The following is a 25313-nucleotide window of genomic DNA, read 5'->3' as shown; positions in this document are numbered from 1 at the left end:
TCTTGGGGAACAAAGTTGTCATGTTATATGGTTGTCAGAAACGAATCCCTTCTTGTGTATTCGAGAAGTTTCTAGTGACCTCTGAGCTAGCTGGCATTCACAACTTAAGTCTAACATATTCAATAGAGACCTAGTCGATTTCAGTCCTACGTCTAAACTATTGTTTATGTTATTCCAATGCGCAGAGCCTATTGGGAATATTGGAACTACACTACATGGCGCCCAACGTTTGGTAAGGAGGTAATTTAACGCTAGATACTAGAGTAACTAAGTCGTGCTTTTCACACAGACCAGTTTCCCGTAAAAACTCCAATAGACGTCTGGAGTGGGTGAAAGGTTAATATCCGCCAAAACTTAGTAGGAGGAGAATCCTATGTATTAGTTTTTGGTTTGCTCAACGTTGAAGGATACAGTGTTCCAAAATATTGTGCACCTAATCTTTGTTTCCTTGAAACTTGCTCTGCAAACTTTCAGTCAGTAAAATGACGGGAAGTGGCGACGAAAGAGATGCTTTGGCAACTCAACTTTTAGCAGAGGACACAAGTCTCCAACAAAACAATCCGGATGCAGTTGTCATCCCGATAAATGCAAGAAAGAGTGTAACTTACAAACTTATAAATAACGGAGTATCATCGAGAGGCGGTACAGTTATATTTGTGATAGAGGCACATGAATATCAGCAGACAGAGAAATTCTATTCATGGATATCTTTTCCAGGAGCAAATGCTGTGACACACGAGTTCCACTACTACAAAACAGAGAAACCTCCTATGGAATACGTTCCCTTCGAGGACGTTGAAATTCCACTAACTTACCAGGAGCATCAGCTCTGGTTTAATGGCGCCCTAAAACATCAAAATCACATTACCAGGCTCAGTCCACTAGGTAGACCAGGAGCTACATGGCCCATTCTAGCCAGCTATACACCACATCCGGACATTGAAGAAATGTCAGACAGAGAACTCTTAGCTCAGCTAAAACAATTCATTAAAATACATAGACAATTGGTCCAATATGCCATTCAGACTTTAACAGTCCAACCTACTATAAAAATTCCACAGCACACTCCTCACCAGGGGAATACAAACCAAATTACACCACAGACTATACAATCAGTCATTGGTAAATTACCCACAAAACGGGAACAAATTCCATATGGCTGAGATACCCGCCACCCCCTCTCAACACAATCCCCAAAGGAGGGAAACCAGAAACAGTTCTTGAAGTTTTTGGAAGAGGGAGGGAGTGACCCTCCCGGCCGTATTTATTAAAACAAGAAATTAAAACATTAAACAGTTTCATATTAATGTACAATTTCATTACCACATTGCGATGTTTGGCTAACCTTAACAGATTCTCTAATACAGAGGTTCTCCTAGCCGAACTAACATCCTACAAAACATTTTCTTGAAATATTGAAATTGTACATCCTAACGTTTAAGGGCCAACGGCAAGGTCGTAACCGGTGTCAAGATCCCTAACCAGAAATACCCCCCCCCCACTTGGGAGGGGCGACAGCACTGAGGCGTACCTCAAGTGCAAACTACCAATTTCCCTTGACTTGACGGGGGCACCAATAAACTCGACGCCAGTTAAAGGTCGTTCGAGGACTCGTGTGAGGTTATCTAGAAGGTATCGTAGACCTCCCCCCAAACCCCGCACAACTTACCACATCTGCCGTCGCAGACGTTACTGGCCCCGGGAAATTCCCCAGGAGGGGGCTGTAACCCCTCCTACACAGGAAGGGGCCTTGACCGCCTTTCCTTTTCTTTCGGCGACCCATCCTTAGAAGGGACCGCCTCCCCGTTGAGGGGCCAAAGGCCACCTCTCCCGAGCGCTCCCATCCGTGTTGGGTGACGCCCACTCATAGGGATCTTCCAATTAGTGCTCACCGATCATGACCTTACCGCCACAGGCCGGATAGTTGACCGGCTATCCGGACCCCCCCACAAAGCTCCTACCTAAAGGTCATGTTGTAACGTTTTTAACCATGCTAAGAAGTCTCCTATGAGTAACTCATTCCCCACCCGAGACAAATGCACACCATCCCCCAAATACATACTGTCATCATTAATACAGCCATGCGAAATAGAATGCCATGTCCTGGAACGGAACAACCTACTCACTTTGTTATTAAGTTTTCTAACAGAATGATTCAAAGCAGAAATAGAAATAGCCCCCCGCCACACCTTTCGTGGGATCATATGGGACCACGCAATTGTGCACCCCGGAACTCTCCTCGCCAACCAACTTACAGTGGAAAGCATTGCCTCCAGGAGAAGTCGTCTACCGGTGGTGACCAAATCATTGCCCCCTAAATGCACTATAACTATAGCCGGCGGTGACCTCGTCCGCCCTAACAGACCCTCGAAAAATGACTGAAACTGGTCAATACAGAGACCGCCTCTTCCGTGGAAGGACACCCTGTACCCGTATTCCCCAGCTACGTGAATCATATCACCTGCTTTGAATACGTCCGCGGCACGCCTCACGTATGAGTGGCCCACGACCCACACCTCCTTTTTCACAGCCGGTGATGTCTGACCGCTGGCCCGGTGTTGGGTCGACTGCATAGTCCGCCCCGCCTCGTAGGCTTGCGTAACTGAAAACCAAACAAAAACAAGAAGCGTGAGTACATTATTAGAGCTTCACAACATGTGCAACCGCACGTATCTCTTATAACAATTGGAGGACCAACGCCCCACTCGTTTCACTTGTTCAACATTAAGACCCCTGGCCGTAGCTTCCGTAGCAGCCCCTATCCGAAAGGAATGGGTCCCAAATTCGCCCGGGTTCAAGCCCGCAGCGGCAATTGACATCGCAAGCACCCGCTGAAACTGAAATTTCGTCAGTGGGGTGGCGTCTGCGTGTCTTAACAAAGTCCCCCCCCATGATGCCACCCTTCGTGCTAGGTAATCTTCTAAACACTTTACCGGACACATGGAGGACCCGGGAATCCTGCGTATGATTACGCAGTCACCCATCCCATCTTGATCAGTCTTGGACCTTACAAAGGAGACAGTCATTGTTTCTCCCCTGATCTGAACGTGTTCCTGGCACAAACCCCCTGCCACATCCAGTTTGTTCCTTGCAACTAGTTCGCTTACCCGCATCGCCCCGTGAAATGCTAGCGTAAAAGCGGCTCGGAACAGCACCGCCTCAAACTGAGATGAACATGTGGCCGGGAGTGTGGCCAACAACTGGGACAATCTATCCAAACCTATCGGGCGCCTTTCATCTAATCTGCGACCCTCAAGGCGTTGCCACCCACGCAGCGCTTTCTGTACAACGAAAGACGCTGTCGGGTCCTGGATAGCGTGTGCTCTGGCAACAAAGGAAATGGCAGCACGATGCCTCTGGGCCGTAGCCACCGATTTCCCAGCCCTACGTAAGGACATCAGAAAATTCACTACCCATTCCTCGTGACCCCAAAGCCGCTCTCTATCAGTCCCCAAAAAGGCTAAATAGGACCGAAACGCCCCTTCGTATGCCTTCCTCGTCCTTGGTGCTAGACTCTCTCCCACGAGGTGACGAAGTTCGGGGCACCGAGAGACCAGAGAGCTTCGGGAAAGGGTGCCGGCTCTGGGTCCGCTGAGGGAAGGAAACCCGAGAAAGCCTGCATTTGAAAACGAGACAGTGCATCAGCCGCCTGATTCATTACCCCTGGGACATGTTTTGCTCTGAATAGCACATTCAGTTGCATACACAGTAAAACAATTTCTTTGAGCAGTCTTAAAATCAGTTTACAATGTGCTGCCTGACTATTGATGCACTCAACCACGGTCATATTGTCAGACCAAAATATGACAGAGTGATCTTTGAACCCTTCGGGCCAGGTTCTCAGGGCCACCAAAATGGGAAAAAGTTCCAGGAAAGCAATATTAGTTGTCAGACCACTGTCATGCCACCATGTCGGCCACCTCTGTGCCGACCATTTTGTGCCAAAGATGGCACCGAAACCTATGCTTCCTGCTGAATCTGTCCATAGCCCCAGCTCGTCAGAGGACACGGCTGGTTTGTTCCAGACCACTCGACCATTAAAATCCGCCAGAAATGCTAACCAAATACGCATGTCCTGGCGGACCTCAGCCGATAGTCTCGTGCGATGATGGCCCTCCTTTAGACCGACCATAGCTTGGGAAATTGACCGGGAAAAGGGGCGGGCCATTGGTATCACCCTCAGGGCAAAATTCAACTGTCCCACCAACTGCTGTAGCTTATGCAGCGTAACTTTAGATGCATTTATACATACTTGCAGGGTTGCCCTGAACTTCCCCACTTTGTCAGCTGGCAAACGAAAACAACCCTCACTGGAATCTAACTCGATCCCCAGAAACTCAAGGCAAGTCGCAGGACCCACCGTCTTACCTGGTGCCAATGGCACACCAAACTGTTTCATTAACACACAAAATTCGGCCAAGGCCTGGCCACATTCGAGATCCCCGGCTGCCCCAAGGAACAAAAAATCATCAAGGTAATGCATTACATGTTGGAAACCCGTCTTCTTTGTGAAGACCCATTGTAGAAAACTACTAAATTTCTCGAAATAGGCACAAGATATAGAGCACCCCATCGGCATACACCTATCCATGTAATAACAACCCTGAAACATGAATCCCAGGAGACGCTGGTCGTCTGGGTGTACCGGGAGCAGTCGGAACGCTGATTCGATATCTGATTTCGCCATCAGCGCCCCGGGCCCCAGGCGATTCATCGAAGGATGCGTACCGCACCGAACACACTTCTGGATCTATTGCATCGTTTACAGAAAGACCACGTGGAGCTGATAAATTATGAATCAGTCGGAACTCGCCTGGATCCTTCTTGGGGACCACCCCTAAAGGGGAACAAACAAAATTCTGGACCGGGGGTACACTAAACGGGCCGGCGACCCGACCTCGAGTCACCTCTTTCCGGATCTTATCCTGTACTACGGTCGTATGCTGCAGGACGGAAAGTTGATTTTTACACTTTTCCACACCCTGAAAGTCCCCTACCGGGATGCGGAAACCATACGAAAAACCGTTCCGCAGCACCCCAGCAGAAGTACGATCCGGGTATTCACTGAGCCAGGGAATCATCGCCAAGGTATCAATCGGGTAGGTAGAGGCGCCCCTCGGACTATATTAGACCTGTTTGGCGCCTCCTCTCCCCCCATTATCACCCGTTTTGGCTCTGCACGTGGACTCAGGATGGGACGACCCGCATCCACTACACTCATGTTTAAATTTACACGATCCCTGTGGCCTAGTACATTTACCTCTGTTGAAATTAAAGCAGAACCCCCTTTTTCCTGTATTGCCGGCAGGTCTCGAGTAATCTTCGGTACCCGTACCTGAACGAAAGGGCGTCCCCCCATAATGGCGGGAGGATTCGCCAACATTACTTCCTACCAATGGCATTTTCAACATACCCGTCTCCTTCATTTTATCCCATGTCAAAGAATCGTAACAATCCCAGGTTAAGCTTTTGTTATGCTCCTTTGCCTTTCTAAACAGATTATCGTAGCAGAACCAATGGTTACCCTGGTGTGATGTCGAGTACCCCATGATTCGCGACTGATAGGTTGGCAACTCGGAAAGCAACTCAGGCCTACGTTCCCCTAAGATCGACGTAAAAATTCCCCATGCCTTGCCCCAATTGCCAATATTCTCGTTCACTTTAAAGGCGGCCATTTTCGCGCGCCAAACACTCGGGTGCATGAGATCCTTCTGACCCTTAACATGCTCCACCTCATAATGATCAACAAGCAACGAGAAGATGTTCACATATTCCCCTGCCCAAATTTTCTCCTTAATCGCCAAAGGAACATGTTGACCCAATCTTTCTCTACGAGAGGGTGCTGACTCATCCCTCGCAATCGGCAATGGCCGCTTACCTGCACCGGACGCTGCCTCTGCGGTCGTACTCGTCCCTGGTGTCTTGTCCACTACTGCAGCCGGCACGGACACCTTGGCTGCCTCCCGTTTCTCACGCAGTTGCTTCATCAGCGCCTGCGCGTCGACAGTCGTGGCGCCCTCGTTACCTTTACCCAACCACGCTGCCAATTGTGCTGCCAGCTCGGGCGGCATATCGTCCTCGGACACGGGGGTGACCACAACGGGAATCGGATTCCCCTCCTCCGGCACGGGAGTTGGTGCCTCGAGCGGGGCACTGGGACCCGGGATGTCTTCTCCCGCTGCTCCCCTCCTGGGCCTCTTGTTTTTCCCTCCCGGGGCTGCTCCCGCCAAAGGACGTTTTGGCCCCCCTTCCTCGTTCTTATCCACCCGCTTCTTTAGTTCGGACATCTCCTTCATGAGAATACGCAGCATCTGTTCAGTAGTCATGCGTTTTCCCGCCTTCTTCTGCATTCTCCAACAGAGTAACTGTAAAACAAACAAGAACGATTAAAACGCTCAAAATTGGCTCTTCGTTCCGTCTCGAGCTCACGTACAGCGAGGAGGTGCAGCTTCAGAGCACAGGAACAAGAGGATGCCTTCGGGTCTTGCGTCCCTCTTTATCCGTCTTCAGGGCGGGCGTAAACCCGCCCCTGCCTGCCCCGAGGGCGTGGCCAGCCGCGTCAGTGTCTAGGCCAGCCCACTCTAGGGCGGGAAAAAGCGCGCCCCGGCTACGCCGCTTCGGGCATACCAGCCGAGACGCGCCTCCCGCCCAAAATGGCTTCCCGGGGGGATCGAGGTACTCTGCCATACGTTCGGGGGGACCGAGTGGTCGCCCCTTTCCATTCTGGTTGGCTCAAAAAATTACTCAAATAGAGGCAGTATTCCCTGATAGTACACCTCATGAAAAACACAGAATTCTGACAATCTGTTTACCAATGGGGATCGCACCACATGTGCAAGACTGTGATATTTGGGGAACAGTCTTTGCTTCAATCTACACAAAAACACATCCGTCAATGGCGGTTATACCAGACGTACTAAGACAGATTCAAAATGAATATCGTCCAGAGCCTGCTTTATATCTAGGTATGAAATTACTGAAAGACTTTAAGCAAGTCTCGGCTATATTAATAGCCAACATAAAAGGAGAAGCAGCATCTGTGGCGATCGGCCAAAAATTAAAAGAAACAGAAATAACAGACCAGCCTTTTGAACTTGCCAGAATAATTGAAAAGTGCTATGAAGAATTAGGTAGAGATAGTTTGGGTGGTAAACCACTAAAACCACACCTAACAGAAAATTCTGAAAAAACTTTTATTAAGAATAATCGCACTACTCTAAAAAAGAAGTGGGAAAGTAATAAACATATTCTTCCTAGAGAAAAATATTCTCAACCCAGAGGAAGATCTCCTCAACAGAGAGACAAGTCTCCCCGAAGGGAGCCCTCTGAAAAGAGATATAACCTCAGAAATAGGGATCATTTGAGAAAACCTGACAGATATCAAGATAATGATACACGTCACTCTCGATCTTTTCAGACTTCCTCACAGAAATCGGAAAAAAGATGACGGTCAGAACATAAAGAAGAGTGCGTCAAGTCGAAAGACAAGGAACCAGCTCATTAAAGTAAAAAATCATAATTTTCTAAAAAGAAGGTAGCAAGCATAAAGATAAAACATGCCGAGGATCCTGAGGACACAACTCAAGAACGGAGAATGGGCCCAGACAATGCTAGACAGTGCAGCAGAAGTGACCATAGCTTGCAAGATCCTGATGAATCTTCTGGAGACAGTGGACACGAATGAGTACATTCAGGTGGAAACTGCAGACACCAGAGTTAGTGTACCCCATAAATTATATGAAATAACATTACGTATAGAAGGGGACAAAATTAGGAAAATAAGAGATCTCTTTTGGGAGAAGCTATCTAAAGGCTATGATATCCTTCTAGCTGAGAAAGACTGGCCACCAGAATGTGTTAGGGAGTGCCCACTTGGCAAATAAATGATTATGCCTGCCTTCTCAAATCACATTCCAATTCATAAAAAATACACATATGCTAGAAAATGGGCAGTGGCCCAAGCCCCTGCATTATATAGAAATCATGTAGGATGGGATGAGGAATCACCTCACCATAAAATCCAGTTAAAAAATCAACCTACTGCGCAAAGGCAGTATCCTGTTAAGCAAGAAGCTAAAAAACAAGTCAGGGAGATCTTAGATCAACTTGAATACCAGGGGGTGATTGAAACATGCACCTCACAAATGAACAATCGTTTGTTTCCTGTCTCCAAACCAGACAATTCATATTGTCTAGTATTGGACTAAAGACACTTAAACACTTGTTGCAAAACATTTGCAGTACAAAATTCACACAGTGCAGCACTAATGAATAACATCGTGCGCAAAAAATATAAAACAACATTAGATATTTCAAATGGTTTCTTCTGTCAAAACATTGCACCAGAAAGCAGGTATTTGACCGCTTTCTTCAGTATCGGGGCCCAGGGGCAATTTTGCCGTCTCCCCCAGGGATTCAAGAATAGCCCAGGGTTATTTTCAGCAAGAGTAACCGAGTTACTACAAATTTATGATGAGGCATTATCTTATGTCGATGACATCTATCTAACAGACGATGATTTGGACAGGCACTTGGAAAGAGTGAACACCATTGTAATTGGGTTCGCATCAGAAGGGTACAAATTCAACTTTAAAAAATCGCGAATTGCCCACCTCACTGTCCTATTTCTAGGATATGAGTTATCAAGTGAAGGCAAAAGCCTGGCAGCCAATTTCTTAGAGAAATGTGCGCTGCTCCAAGCTCCAAAAATGCTTAAAAACTTACAATCAATTCTAGGTTTCTTGAATTTTGGAAGAGCTTACGTTCTGAATTGCACAGACAGGGTTAAACCTCTCTACGAATTAATTAAACCTGATTTCAAACCAACTAATTGGACACAGAAACACACAAAAATTTTACGTTCAATACAAACAGACATTAGCTAAAACAAAGCTGCAAACACGCGTAAACGTACACAACCTTGTAATCCTAGTCATCCCAGGAAGATGCGGATTCACGTACCTGACCTATAATGAAGGGGAAATGGTACCAATAGCTTACATATCACACTTGTACACACAAGCTGAAATAAAATTCACTTCTACTGAGAAAATTCTGACAGCGGTTCAAACTGCTGTAGCAAAAGAAAGAGCCCTCGCACATGGTAAACGTATAATAATCGTTACACCTGTACCTGCCCTAGAAGCAGTGACAAGAGCAAGCATTCCAAATCCTAAAGCTTTACATCCGAGATGGATACAATGGGTTAATTCTCTTGCTGCATCAGACGTAATTTACGAATTTGATCCTAACTTGAAAACACAAGAGTTTCTCCAATACGAGTATGAATGTCCTCTGCCGACCGAAATTGTGCCTCTCGAACATTACGGCTGTATAATATATACAGACGGATCAGCACAGCCCACAGTTGGGGGTAAACAAGCCTATGGTGCTGCGTGCGCGATTGTTAAAGGTCGCTGGCACGAAGGTAAATTCAGACCTATGGTCACTAAAACTCAATCACTCGGAGACTGTACAGCTCAGAGAGCTGAACTACAGGCTTTCAAGATGACGCTTGAGAATGCAGATCGTGAATTCCCCACACTAATAGTGTGCGATTCGTATTACTGCGTCCAATCTTACAATGAGTATCAGCAGAACTGGGTTCAAAACGGATTCAAAGACGCTAAAGGTGGCACAATCAAGCATAAGTTGCTTTGGGAACAAATAGTTCTTTTGCAGAAAGAACTACAAAAGACTCACGTGATCCATACACTGAGTCATCAACGTGATGGCGTTCACGTTGCAGGGAACTCATTGGTTGATAAAGCCGCGAAGGCAGCTGTGCAAACGGCTTCCGTAGCTGCTATCGCACGGTCAAAAACAAAAATAGACAGCGAGATTATGCAAGCTGTCACTGCTTCAGTAAAAAACAGTGGTAAGGCACTCCCGAAAGGCTTTCCAGTAAAGTACTCATACAAAACTGATGCAAATAATGTTCCTTTTGCCGTAATCCCTGGAGTGGGGGATAAGGCAATTCCAAACATGGAACATAGGTTAGGACTAATCTTAGCGGTACATGAAGGGCTCGCCTCTGCACATGCGGGTGTTTCCGCCACAGTATCGTTACTAAAACAGAGATATTGGTGGGGTCGCATGAGGAAACAGACTAGAAACTATGTTCTAGACTGTGAAATATGCCAAAAAATGAAGGTATCAATAGTGAAACGACCTGCGCAGACGCCCCTTCTAATCTCAGATAAAACATTAGCATCTCTTTACCTGAACCACTGTGGTCCCTTACAAAGGGATGGCAACTGTAAATATATCATGGTCGCAGTGGATTCCTGCACGAGATTCATTTGGATGTGGCCCCAGCGCTCACCTGACGCCAGAACTGTTATAAAAGATCTGTGAGTCTTTATCGGCACATACGCAATTGGCACACTACATTCTGACCAGGGCCCTGCATTTAGCTCTAGAGCTTACAAGGAGGCCATGGCCAGCCTGGGCGTTGCATTGCGGTACTCTAGCCCCTTCCATCCTGAGGGTAATGAGGTAGTGGAGAGAAAAAAACGTGACATAAAGCAATCTATACCAGCGAGGGTATTAGGTTCGGGTGATGGGTGAGTCAAACATCTAATAAGTGTCCAACGTAGTCTTAATAATCTGCCAAGACATTCTCTGAGTGGAATCACTCCATATGAACTTTTGTTTGGTACTAGAATGTTGATCGAAGACCTCGGTTGTCAGACTTCAGTGGTGGAACAAAAAACCTTTGATATCAAAGATCGTTTGACTGTTTTACAGGACTTAAATGGAAAAAGAAAAAGTCTAAGTAACACAAAGCAAAAGCCAACGGCCACTGAAGAAAAACCACCTCTCCCAGCAAGACCTGCCTGGATTCCAAAGATTGGGGATCTGGTCAGAGAAAATATCTCGGTGAAGAAGGAATTTGGGCCTTCTTACTGAAAAACAGTACCTGTTTTAGCAATCCACGGAACAAGATTAGTAGTACTACCGCCCCTTGCTGGTAAAAAGGAGAACATAGCTGTATCAATCGACCTGGTAAAACCACAACCATGTGGCCAATAATAAGTAGTAGGCCCAGTGGACTCCCAAGATGTAGCAGAAGACCAAACCTTGCTACAATTCAAGAGGTTCAAACTGAGAGACTAATCACATTTGATAAACCTGCAGTGAATAAAGAAGGACTATGCAACAAAGCCATGGAACTAGTGCCTCTTGAAACCCAAATTGCAACAGTTCGTCAAGAAACACCTGTCTACAATGATGTAGCCTCTGACTATACTAATATGACAAAGGAGGAAGCAACTACAAAGGTTAATAACAATCATGATGCAATTCCAACAATTGACAGAACTGCCTCTGGCTATTTCATCAATTTCGATGACTTTTCTGAAGATCCTAGTGAACATGAAGAAAAGCCAGCAAACAAAACTTTCAAAGAAAAAATAACAGAAATCTTTCATCAACTTGGAGAAACATATCTGATTTCACCATGGATTGAATTGTGGATTGTGTTAGGTGTACTTTTCCTCCTGCTTTGGCTCATTTTAGTTTTAAGCTTGGGAAGAATGATTGAGGGAAAATACAGTACAATGGACACAGCAAGTCAGAAAATCAACTTGGTTCCAAAGCCTCACAAATCTTCTCATATTGAAAAAGGGGAACTGTCATCAGTAAACATCACAGCCATTCCTATACCTGGTGGTGTAGCATGGGATGCTACTGATTACGACATCTATGGCCCGGTTGAACTCTTGCAGTATCCACACCAGTTCAAAGTTTCTTTAAGTGACTTTGTCTCACCGAGCACTTTCTCTTATGATTGGGACTTTGAAACTAATAATAACATGATGTCAGATTTAGAAATGTCAGCAAAATTTTACAGAACATGATTATTTAGAAGGTTTATCAGATTATGAAGACATGTATTGCTTTAATCATTATGGGCACCACTATTTGCATAAATCTGCAAATCCTAGAAATGTTTTTACTTATAATCAATGGGAACATTGTCCAACACCGCCAAAAGGCAGCTCGAAAACATTTTATGAGAAATTGCCATACTTCTCAGGGTTTAATAACACAGATCCAGAAACGTTTTATTTCAAAATTATGAATAAGACAGGAATGAAAAACATGTTGACAAATACTAAACTAATTTATTCTGCAACATTTTATGCACAATTGTCTACATTTGGTTTTGAATTTTGGAAAGACAACGTTGAGACAAAAACGGTCTGGGGTACAAAAGACTGGCAGGTGCAAGGTTTAGAATCATTATTCAGAGCCTGCATGATCCCAGAACAAATAATGTTCCTGAATGACTCCATTCAACAAACAACCTGTCTTGGCCTAGCCAAGATAAAGGATTTAAACAAGCCGTCTATACCAAAGCCCATACCTGATAATAATAGCACTACAGATGTGGAGATAGACGTATCCCATATTTTACACCAAAACAGAACTAATCCTGATTGGAGAAAATGTTTGACCTGGCCCACAGACACTAATAACTGTCAAGATAGATTCCTGAACAAAACACAGGGGTTCACACAGAACAGGCCAGACCCAAGATATTCCCAGAGACAACATCCAGGGATAATAACAACACACAGTGTAGGGAAACTATGCCTCGAATGGCTACAGAAATCCACACTACCTGAAATTAAGCAACACTTGACCTTACTTAAAGAAGGCGTTGACTTGCGAGATTTCTTATTGGGACCTCGCAAACAGCGTCAAAAAAGTTTCAAATTCACCGGTATATATGCTGCTTACAACAAAGCTTGGAAAGTGACGCAAATTGTCACTGCTGAAAAAAATACGAGAAATTGATCGTATTAATTTGGAAAAAACACTGTCTGTAGTGGACAATGGGTTAACGACTGTCCTCCAGAATTTATTCTTTGGACAGCATTGTATCATCTGCTATTGATATAATAGAACAGGATATGCTAATGTTACAACATGGCCAGTCCCAATTACGTTCTATTGCACAGTTAGGCTGGACATTACAAAATCTCAGTTCAGGCTACGTGCCCTGGTGTCTAATCAACACAACGTCATTATTTTCTATCTTTAACCTTACAGATAAACAAATCTCTTTGGCACAAAGAGGAGCAGACTATACGGTGCTGAGCATTGAAAAACTAGAAAGATTACCATTGACAGTTTCCGAAAAGCCTGTCCTTGAATGGATAATACATGACACCATTACAATACCAATAACGACATTTCAGTTTCAATATTGCCTAAAGCACATACCAGCAGGCCTGTATGAAAAGTTGGGTAAAGGGTACTTCAAGTCAACCTGGAATTTACCTTACACACATAGATGTTGGATTGGGGTGAAAAAAGAGGTATTTCTTAGTGGTAACAATTGTAAAAACTCACTAAGTGGTACACTTCTGTGTCAAGGAATTAACTTGCATGGAGCCTGCGAGGGTTCATCAAATGACCTTTCTTGCCACCTGCACGGCACCCCAGCCACACAAATAGAGCCTTTTTTCAGACAACTTTCCAACGGCAGTTACGTTACGTTAAGTGACCACAGCTGTTGTGGCATGCTGCCAGGAAAGCCCTATCTCGTTAGTGTTACATCCAGGGTCACTTGCTGTATGCAAGTATTGTATCCAAACAGCAAACCAGACAAGGAGGCAACAATATAGCCTTCATTGAATATCTTTTCTATTCGAATTGATACTTTAAGCAGAATGAAAGCCATTCTTTTACAAAAAACTGTGCCTTTGACCTCGTCCAGAGAGACGTATGATCTGCAAGTCGCAAGGATGTCAGCAGAGATACATGCATTATCATCAACAAATTGCCCCGTGCATTTCATAGAAATGTTAAGTCAAATCCTAAACATGTCTGATACCAGTGGCATCGCACATGTATTTAGGACAATTTTTTCGGGACTATTATCACCCTTTGAAGCAGTCCTGAACATCTACCCGAATTTCGTGCACTCTGTGTTTGGTGGCCTGCCTCTCATCTTGGGACTCGTAGCAGGAATTTTATTTTTGTTCCTTCTGCTCCGATATGGCAAGTCCAGTCACAAGCAATACCCACGTTACCATGGAACAAACGATCCTGGCAATGCGGTACATGGAACAAACGATCCTGGCAATGCGGTACAGAGATAGGATTACCAAAGTCCTGGGCTTGGCTTGGCTTAGAGATCTGAATACCACATGGTTTCTTTCATTCAGACCAATCTGGCAAGATTGTATCCTACCTGTTCTACAATGCCTGCTCTGCGGAGAAGAATGCGTGTTAGACGTCTGTCTCACACTCCCATCAGTAGTACCTATTGAAGTCGATACATTGCTTGGTTCGGTAACGGCTCATGCAACGTGTTGTTCCCAGCGGCTACCAATTCTGATGACGGCATTCGTTAAGACCTCACAGCAACATGCTGGCAGTGAGGTACGAGATGAAAGCGGCACACAGGTACAACATTCCGTGACCATTGCTGATCTAGACAACGATGACGGCAATGCATCGCACATATGCACTATTTCTACTTTTTCTAACAAGGTCCAAATTTCGCCTACTTTTGCCAGCCTATCTGAGTTAATGTTCTCTCCTAACAACGAGAATAACTTTTGAAAACACGAGCACACAGCGTTCCCTGAACTTTGAATTCGGCCTTCAGTTTTGATAAACAGAACTTCTAAAACTTTGGAACTATTTTTTCCTTAAACCAAATTATTTTTTCTCATTCCCAAAATATTTCCTTTTTTTTGGCACAGAGTAATCTGCTTAAAGTAGAACTATTCTTACAGAATAAGATTTCTATTTTTAAGGAAAAAATCTGGAGACAATATTTGAACTCAGCCTCTAGCACATGTACAGTCTTGTATAAATATGTGATGAAATGGTCTCGACCTTCTCTTCTGTATTAAGAGCCATTTCATGAATGTAACATTTTGTGATTTATTCAGTCAGCATTTCAAATGTAAACTATATGCATTGTTTGAATGATACCACTGCTTAGAAAACATACAGTACAATACTCATTTTTTTTTGCGTACAAACCATTTCAAACGCATCTTATGTATTTTTGGGTGGGATTGTAAACACATGCTTAGATATGTTATGGTCAGAGCCGGTCGCTCCTCCTGCCGCGTGGCCACCCCGAGTGTGCCCGGTATCCGCCGCCGCTGCCAGTTTGTATCTGCCCCCTCATCTCTGTATTGTGCCTGCAATTGTATCTGCCCCCTCATCTCTGTATTGTGCCTGTAATTGTATCTGGCCCCTCATCTCTGTATTGTGCCTGTGCCTGTAATTGTTTTTCCTTCATTTGCATCATCAACTGTTGTACCCCTGTGCCCCTGCTCTCGCTCCCAGTGTTGCGCCAGTTCTGTTTCTTCCCCCTGCCCCCTGACCTCTGTGTTGTGCCTGTATTTGTTTAACTCTCGTTTGCATCGTCCACTGTTGTGCCCCTGATCGTTTCTGTGCCTCCATTGCCGTTTCTGCCGCCGATCCACCCCGCTCCCTGCCGCTGCTCCCCCGTGGCCCCATCCCCGCTCCCTCCAGCATCACCGCTCCCCTCCCCACTCGCCACCCCACTCCCGCCTACCAGCTGCTCCTCCCTCGCTCCGCCCCCCCATTACGCCACTTATGGCGGAGTCCGCATGCACGCGCAGCGTTCACGCGCAGCAGGTGCGCCGATTGTGCGCCGAAGGCACCCCAAAGGCAAGCCCGTCTGCGCCCGTCCGTGCCTGGACCGCGCCCAGCACCAGAACCCCTGACCCCCACAGATGCCATCCCACCCGCCAGACGTACGCCGCCGCCACCCTCATCGCACTCAACACCGGCCGGATCCCCGGCTGCCACCAAGCCACCCCAGGACGCACCCACGGACCCTTCACCTGCCAATCCTGCAAGTTCCCCTACATCTGGACCTGCACCGCACCCGCTCCCACCAAGCCGAGCACCAACAGCAACCACCTGAAATGCATCCTGCTCAACACCCGCTCCGTCCACAGACACGCCGTGGAACTATGGAACCTGCTCGACACCACTTCTCCAGATGTCGCCTTCCTCACAGAAACCTGGATGAATGCCTCCTCAGCACCCGACATCGCCATAGCCCTCCCGGACGGATACAAGATCACCCGAAGGGACCGCGTCAACCAGACAGGAGGAGGCATCGCCATCGTCCACAAGAACACCATCCGCATCACGACCAACTCCGACGACGCCCTTACAGCCGCCGAACATCTTCACTTCCAGATACACACCGACCCCAAGACCACACTCAGAGGCACCCTCATCTACAGACCCCCAGGACCCCGCACACAATTCAGCGAAGACATTGCAGACTTCATCAGCCCACACGCCCTCCCCTCCGCTGACTACAGTCTCCTAGGGGACCTCAACTTCCACCTGGAGAACAACAACGACAACAACACCACCACCCTGCTGGACAACCTCACCAACCTCAGACTCAAGCAACTGGTAAACACCCCCACCCACTACGCCGGACATGCGCTCAACCCAATCTTCTCCTCCAGCAAGTACATCTCCTTCAGCCACTCAACCGGACTCCACTGGACAGACCACAGCTGCGTCCACTTCAGCTTCAGAAAGGCCACGACTCACCACCTCCCGCAACTGGTTCCCCGCAGGAGCTGGAACAAGGTCACGACTGACCAGCTCACCACATCACTGAACCAGAACCCTCCCACCGGATCAACAGACCCCAACCAAGCAGCCAACAACCTTACAAAGTGGTTCACCAACTGCGCTGACGACCTCACACCCCTGAAAAACCATCCCAGCAGGCCCGGAAGCAAGAAAGCCTCCTGGTTCAACGACGACCTCAAGAACTCCAAGAAGAACTGCCGTACCCTCGAGAAAGCCTGGCATAAAAACCCGACCACAGACAACATGACTGCCTGAAGAACGCCACCAGCAAACACCACTAGCTGATCCACACCACCAAGAAGTCAGCATTCAAGGACCGACTAGACAACAACGCACACAACAGCAAGGAACTCTTCAACATCATGAAAGAGCTCTCCAACCCCAGCGCCGGAAACAAAGACATCACTCCCTCACAAGACCTCTGCGACTCACTCGCCTCGTCCTTCCACAGTAAGATCGCAGACATACACAACAGCTTCGGCGAACAGTCCACGCACCCAACCACAGAACGAACACCCCGCACCACCACCCTCTGTGCCTGGACCTCGGTCAGCACCAAAGACACCATCCACACGATGAACACCATCCACTCCGGATCACCAACCGACCCATGCCCCCACCACATCTTCAACAAGGCCGACTCCGTCATCGCACCCCAACTCCGGGACATCATCAACTGCTCCTTCAACACCGCCACCTTCCCAGGGAGCTGGAAGCATGCCGAACTCAGTGCCCTCCTAAAGAAACCATCTGCAGACCCCACCGACCTCAAGAACTACCGCCCCATCTCGCTCCTCCCGTTTCCTGCCAAAGTCATCAAGAAGACCGTCAACAGACAGCTTGCCACCTTCCTCGAGACAAACGGATCCCTCGACCACTCACAGTCCAGCTTCTGAGCCAACCACAGCACAGAGACCGCCCTCATCCCTGCCACTGACGACATCCGAACCCTGCTCGACAACGGGGAAACAGCGGCCCTCATCCTCCTGGACCTCTCCGCAGCGTTCGACACTGTCGGTATCCAGGGGAAGGCACTGGAGTGGATCATCTCGTTCCTCGCCGGAAGAACCCAGAGAGTCCGCCTCCCCCTGTTCAGATCCGAGGCCACCGAAGACATCTGCGGCATACCACAAGGATCATCACTCAGCCCCACCCTCTTCAACGTCTACATGAGCCCCCTCGCAGCCATCGCACGCCAACACAACCTCAACATCATCTCCTACGCCGACGACACCCAGCTGATCCTCTCCCTCACCACCGACCCAGCCTCCGCCAGAACCAATCTTCATGAAGGGATGAAAGAAGTAGCCGAATGGATGAAGAACAGCCGCCTGAAACTGAACTCAGACAAGATGGAAGTCCTCATCCTTGGATCATCACCCTCTGCCTGGGACGACTCCTTGTGGCCCCCGGCCCTAGGCAGCGCACCCAAACCAACGGACCATGCACGTAACCTGGGCTTCATCCTGGACTCCTCCCTCTCGATGACCAGACAAGTCAATGCCGTCTCATCATCATGTTTCAACATCCTATGCATGCTTCGAAAGATCTTCCGCTGAATCCCCACCGAAACCAGGAAGACAGTCACCCAAGCACTCGTCACCAGCCTTCTGGACTACGGAAACACCCTCTACACCGGAACCACAGCCAAATTGCAGAAAAGACTCCAACGCATCCAGAACGCCTCCGCACGACTCATCCTGGACATCCCCCGACACAGCCACATCTCCGGACACCTGAGACCTGCACTGGCTCCCCGTCAGCAAGAGAATCACGTTCCGTCTTCTCACCCACTCACACAAGGCCCTCCACGACCTGGGCCCCAGGTACCTCAACAACCGCCTGACCTTCTACACTCCCACCCGCCAACTACGATCGACCAGGCACGCCCTCGCCACGGTTCCACGCATTCGAAGAGCCACCATGGGAGGAAGATCCTTCTCCTACCTGGCAGCCAAGACTCCCTCCCCATCACCCTCCGTCGTACCCAAGACCACCTCTCCTTCAGGAAGCAACTCAAGACCTGGCTGTTCGAGCAGTAGCGGATCCCCCTACCCCAAACACCTTGAGACCCTCCGGGTGAGTAGCGCGCTATACGAATTTCTTGATTGATTGATTGATTGATTGTTAAACTTGCTTTAGTACATTCTATGGACATTCTACGTGGAGTTGGTGTTATAGACAAATCTAGGGCTCTAGTGTAATTTTCCTGATTCATGCCCTTATATAGGTATAACTCATCATATCCTTATATAGGCATCAGAATCATAACCATATTTAGACACAGCCAATGTAGTCCAAATACGGCATGGCTACTTCCACAGATTCCTAGAAATCACAACAAGTTCTTGGAGAGACCAAACCTCCAGCAGTCCGGGATTTTCTCCTGCATCTGTATTGATTTGTCCTGGAACTCCTGGAGTCCTAAAAGAACTGCGAGTTCTTAGTGACGTATTATGTCCAACCTTACGTCGAACGCGGCACCTTCCAGGTATAAATATACCAGCATCTGCCCTAGCAAAACACAAGGTGGTTTGGAGCAGATCGACTAACTACTTGCCCGACGCCCTGCTGTAGCGAGTGCCGAAGAAAGACGACCCTCCAGCTGACTCACCGAGAGAGACGCTGTCTTTTCTCTTGCCGAGACATACAGCTCCGGTGTTTCCCGGCTACCCTTGCGGGTTACTGGGAGATCGAGTCCTGAGAGAGAGATACAAGACCTCCTACATTCTATAAACAAGGTACGGACCTGATTAGACCATTAGAGAATTCTTGGATAGATTCTTGGCAGAAACTATTTTAACTCAAGCTACATCTCACTTACTCCTTCCCATGTACTAGGCTTAGGCTAGGTACACCGGGGTAGGCGTATCTTAGAAGCACCAGTTGAGTACGTTTAGTCATCTTTTATCATTGTATGTATTTTATCCATTTTAAGTATCTTATGGCTTCGAAATCATAAAAATGCTTTTACAGTATTACTTCATAATACTCTTTTTACTGTACGCACTTTACTTAATGACAAGTATTGCGATTGTAGTAATTCACTTCTCTTGCATGAGAAAGAAGACTGCTCAATAAATAACCTTTTTATTGAAAATGCCTGTCTCTCTATTTCTCTGCACTTCTGGTGAAACTAAGCATGCACGATTGACTGAGTGAAATAGCCATCTATTGTTTCCACGACTCTGGAGATATATTCCTTATTCTTGGGGAACAAAGTTGTTATGTTATATGGTTGTCAGAAACTAATCCCTTCTTGTGTATTCGAGAAAGTTTCTAATGACCTCTGAGCTAGCTGGCATTCACAAATTAAGTCTAACATATTCAATGGAGACCTAGTCGACTTCAGTCCTATGTCTAAACTATTGTTTATGTTATTCCAATGCGCAGAGCCTTCTGGGAATATAGGAACTACACTACACTACTTCAAAGAAGGCACAGGTATAAAAATTGGACTCTCTCTCCCTTCAGTTCACTTTCTGGACCCGAGGAAGGACTCTGAGAACTGACTCTGGCGGGGCTTCTGTGTACTCCACAAGGCTGCTTTGCTATACCTGGAAGGACGGCTTTGTTGCCAGGAGCCTTCCTTTTATCCTCAGAAGCCTCACCTGCTGCTTGAGCAATGCTTCTTCACCTGACCCCATTCTACCAGAGGTACTCCAAGGGCTAATTATCAGGCCTCCTGCTCAGAGCCACAAGCATATAACATGCTCCCAAACAGGGTGGGGTAGGACTCCCTCAGGTTGGGTGCCATCCAGCGTGAGTCCTAACCCCCCCAAGTGGTGCCCTTCCAGTGCTAGACCCTTGGTGGTAGTGCTAAAGGTGCCCAGATAGCCAAAACCCAAAACTTCGGACTTAAATCGTTTTTGTCTAAAAATTGCCCTGCATACCGAGAGAAGACTGGGACTATCTGCTTCTTTATCGACCCAAGATGCCTTGCCAGTCAGTCTGACTTCGCTGCACTGCCCAATAAGTTCTTCTCCGCAGCAGCAACTCCTGGTCAGGAGTTCTTTGCTCAAGGGTTATTCGGACTCCTGGAACTCTTGACAGCTACTGCCTCCTGCTTCATTTCGCTGAAGATTTTCGACTTCCAATAAAGTGACTAAGTTTTAACGTAGATATGTTCACAGCAACCTCATCAAGTGGCTCCCCAACAATGACGCACCCTCCTCGGACACCACCTGCAGCCTCGCCTAGCTAAATTCTACCTTCTCAGAACGTTTTCTACAAAATTTCTTCTAAGTCCGAAAGTAAGCGATGACTGGGCTTAATCCACTTCTTGTCTCCAACACACACTCCATTGCAGACTGCCATATTTTCCAACTTTGACCAGGTCTCATATGACTAGATGTCCTAGGTTGGCACCTTGATCTTTAAGGCGCTCGTTTTTACTCAATACCTTTAAAATTCATAACTATGGTTCTACTGCTTGGATCTTTGTCATTTTGGAGTCAAAGCTGCTATGCAGAATTCCTAAAATCACCAGTGTGTCAAAATGCCTTTGTAACCTACACTGGCTCAGAGTAGAGAACCGGATTAGATTTAAGGCTCACAGTTACATGTTTAAAATAAAGGCAGGTACGGCACCTAAATACCTGCAAGCTTTAGCCCACCCCTACACTCCCAAACGCATTTTACGGTCACAATCAGCAGCCAATTTTTGTGTACCCAGGTGTAAACTTGCAAGAATGGGAGGGAGTCCTTTGCACAGCTAGGACCTAAGCTCTGGAATGCACTCCCTCCACACATGCGCAAAGAAGAAAACTACGCTAGGTTCAGAAAAAACATCAAAACCTGGCTGTTTGAACAATAACTTGAACGACCATGCAAACCTTTTACCTTTTTCTTCTGTGCTGTGTCTCGGGGCCGGGAAACCCTTTTTGGGCAGCTGTGCGCCTTATAAGTGTAAAACATAAATAGTTTATGTTACTCTATATTTCCAAATTGGTGTGGGATTTTTCTTGTGTTGTGTTGTGTTTTCACGTTATTACTGTTTGTGTGCTGCATAAATACCTTATATGTTGCCTCTAAGTTAAGCCTGACTGCTTTTTGTGCCAAGCTACCCAGCGTTAAGCACAGGTTAATTTAGTGACTTTTGAGGTTCACCCTGACAAGGATTGTGGCTGTTGCTTGACCAGGGCTAACACCTCTGTCAACCAACAACCCAATTTCTCACACCCACCATCACTGGAAACTATCTTCTCACCTGCAGAAATCATCACACCTTCATATTTCACCTCCACCCTCCCACTGCACATTGCCAAATACATCAAGCACCAACCCCTAACATAATCATCAAAGAAATGTTGCCCCAATGCATTTCAACCTATACCTTTGGTCCTACTGCTTAGTGACAAAAAATGTAACCACTGGATAACTTCCACCTGTGACAAACTGATCCCACTCAAGGTCTGCACTCACCAAAGGAGCCTACACAATGCTGGCAGGATCTCTATGAACTTTAAAGCAGTAAATTGTAAAAGCTGAGCCTCTGAAAGTACATGGAAGTTCAAAAAGAATGACAAGTCTTGCTTTCAACAGTATGACGAATTATATAAAGACACTATCAAGAAAATGAAGAGGCTCTACTACTCTACATGCATTTCCAGGGATATGTGTTTTCCCAGAGAACTTTTATTCCCTTATTTCATAAATGAGGAAATCACCAACTGCCTTATCCATTCGCAAAGTCCTCTGTGATGTGCTGCCAATCCACTACACCTCCAAAGTCAAGGTCTTGTGCTGCTACTGCGAGACCATGACCCTCAAATATAAGCTACTATAACACCTACCTCAGCATCCATATGTTTATCATAAAATCTTTCACCAACAAGATTATAATATAGACTTATCAGCCACAAATTAAAAAATTATTTCATCTTGATTCATATGATCCTGATGTGTTAGACCTGTCAGCCTTAGTATGGTCTTCCCCCAAACGTTTTGACTTTAGCCCTACTCTTTTTGCTGATCTAATTTTTGCTTGCCTTAGGACTCTGCAAACTTTACCACTGCCAATCAGTGCTGAAGTGCTTGTAGCCAATTCTACTTAAAACTTGGTAGAGTTTGCAAATACCCAACTGGCACACTCAATTTACTTGTAAGTTCCTAGTAGAGTAGTACCACATGTAACCAGGACCTGCACATTAAATGCTACTATTCGGCCTGCATCACTGTTTGTGCCACCCACTTAAGTAACCCTTCTAAACATAACATTTTCAACCTAAATAAAGAAGCCCTTATCACAGACTCCTACTTTTGCCACAACAAGGGCATTATATTGAATGGCCTAATCCTTACCACGGACCAGCGTGCATATTGGAGGAAAGTGCTGGTTTCTCTACCCGATACCACCACCATCAAGAAAATACTGCATGGCCAGAAACTCACTATTGCGCTCTTGCCGCTGTACAAAAAGGAATGTACCATCTCCATGTATAAAAACGGCACAGTGCTCATTCAAACCTCAGACCACAACCACAAACTATTTGTTAATCTCTTCTCCAACATCAAGAACAAATTAGACTCACCAACTGTTACGTCCTCTCCCCCACAACTGCCCCACTAAGTCTTCGACATGCAACATCATCTCTCCCATCCCCCAATACCCATCATCCCACCACTCTTCCCTGGTATATTCAAACTCACCTACATGTTTATATGCAATACATCACACTCCTTCCTCATCTATTACTGCTGGCAAGGTCTTACGACAAAAACACTCCACCAACACTACCTCCCGTCCCTCTAATGAACCCGGTACTAACTACCCGATCACCCATAATAGTATATGTTCCACGACATATCAACCAGCCACTACCAAAACTCTGATAGTATTTTCTTTGACCCCCCCCCATTCAGTCTGACTCAGCTAGTTCTCCAAAGCTAAGTGCTTTCATCAGTCAGGAGCTCTGTAGGAACTGTGACATTCATTCTACGCTCGATACCATAAAATCAGAATTAGGTCTGATAACCTTAAACTAGTACATATCACTCCAACCTTGAACATACGAGGTCATTACAACGGGCTCACCACCAGAAACACATCATTCCTATGCCTAATTGCCACTCTGGTACCTGTGCTGCCAATAACAGGGTCCCACAACCCAGATCTTTATCATTACTCCTGACTCAATACACCATTAAGATATCTATCGGATAATGATGTCCTCTTCCTCCTTGCCACCTATAACTGTGCTCCAACTGTCCAAGCATTACCTGCTGGTAAAATTCTGACTATTTTCACTCACCCTCCTAGACCCAGGTAATCCCACCCTAGCTCTAAATACATTAATACCATGAACCTCAAACAAATTCCCATTTCACAATCTCCTACTACTACCACCAAAACATCCCTTAAATGCTTAGTTGTTAATCAATTGTTGCTCAGCTGTGAAACACACTGAGGGTATAGCTGATCTTATACTTAACCTTGACCTTGACGTCCTTAAACTCACTGAAACATGGCTGAACAAATCCTCATCCCCAATTCTTAATGTATTAGTCCCACCCATTCATGACATCATCCGACTAGATCGTTCAGGCCCTTACGGTGATGGATTAGCTTGCATTCACAGATCCACACTATCCATGACACAAACAAATTCCCTATCACTGCCCACCTTCCCTTATGATCAATGTCAGTACCAATGGCAATTCTGCATGTTCTCTCCACATGATTTACCACCCTCCTATCGATAATCACACATTCATTGAACAGATCTTGGAGACCATCTACTCCAACCATGAAGAGCGTAACTACTAGACTTTCCTTGGCTACTTCAACATTCACTGGAACAACTCCAGTGACCCTTTGGTGAACAGTATTAAGTTCTTCCTCCAGGATCTGAACCATGTATAAGAGTGCAACGGCCATACCTATAACAAAGGCGCCGCTTTAGAGTCAATGATTGCAAAAGGTAACCCTATTCAATTAGAATCCATCCTACCTTGCGATTGGACTGATCACAACTGCATTACCTTCATATCTGAAAGAGAAGTTAATTCTAGGGGCCAACCTAGGAAAGCAAACAATTGGGTCACCGACATCCCTAACATCAACCCACTCTTGATGTCTACTACCTCCTTCTAACATGCATGACAATCATGCCCTGACTGTTCAGTACATCAACTCCATGTAAAAAATCCTGGATTCCATTACCCACAAACAACTAAAGAGAGATGGTCTTCCAAAATATCCAACTCTGATTCAACTGCAACCTTAATTAAGGATGACGTTGCCTCAGACTTGCTCAGAGAACTTGGAGACACATACCGTCTATATCTAACCTCAAACTTCAATGACAAAAATGGAACACCGACTATAAACACATTAGAGATTCCAAAGCAGCATTCTTTTGGAACTAACTTGATACATGCAGCTATTCACCCCCAAAAAACTGTTCAAAATTGTAAAAAATGAAATGACCGGTATTACTGCCCATGATCGAGCAATATTGGGAAGGAGTGGCGGCAATATTGTCCAGAGTAATGGGAGTATAGGTACCGGTGGAGGCCAAAGGTCTCCTACGGATTAAGGGTGATGGAGACTACACTAGGCACACATGAATTTGGCTTGCCTTTGCAGCCAGGATGGTCAAACGGAATGTAGCATGCAAATGGGGGTCCTGCGTATCTCCCACATTAACCGAATGAGAGGCAGACCTTCACTGGTGCTACCAAGCGGA

Source organism: Lissotriton vulgaris, chromosome 9 (assembly GCF_964263255.1).
Source record: "Lissotriton vulgaris chromosome 9, aLisVul1.2, whole genome shotgun sequence".
Taxonomy (NCBI): Eukaryota; Metazoa; Chordata; class Amphibia; order Caudata; family Salamandridae; genus Lissotriton; species Lissotriton vulgaris.
Note: the sequence above shows the minus strand (reverse complement) of the source record.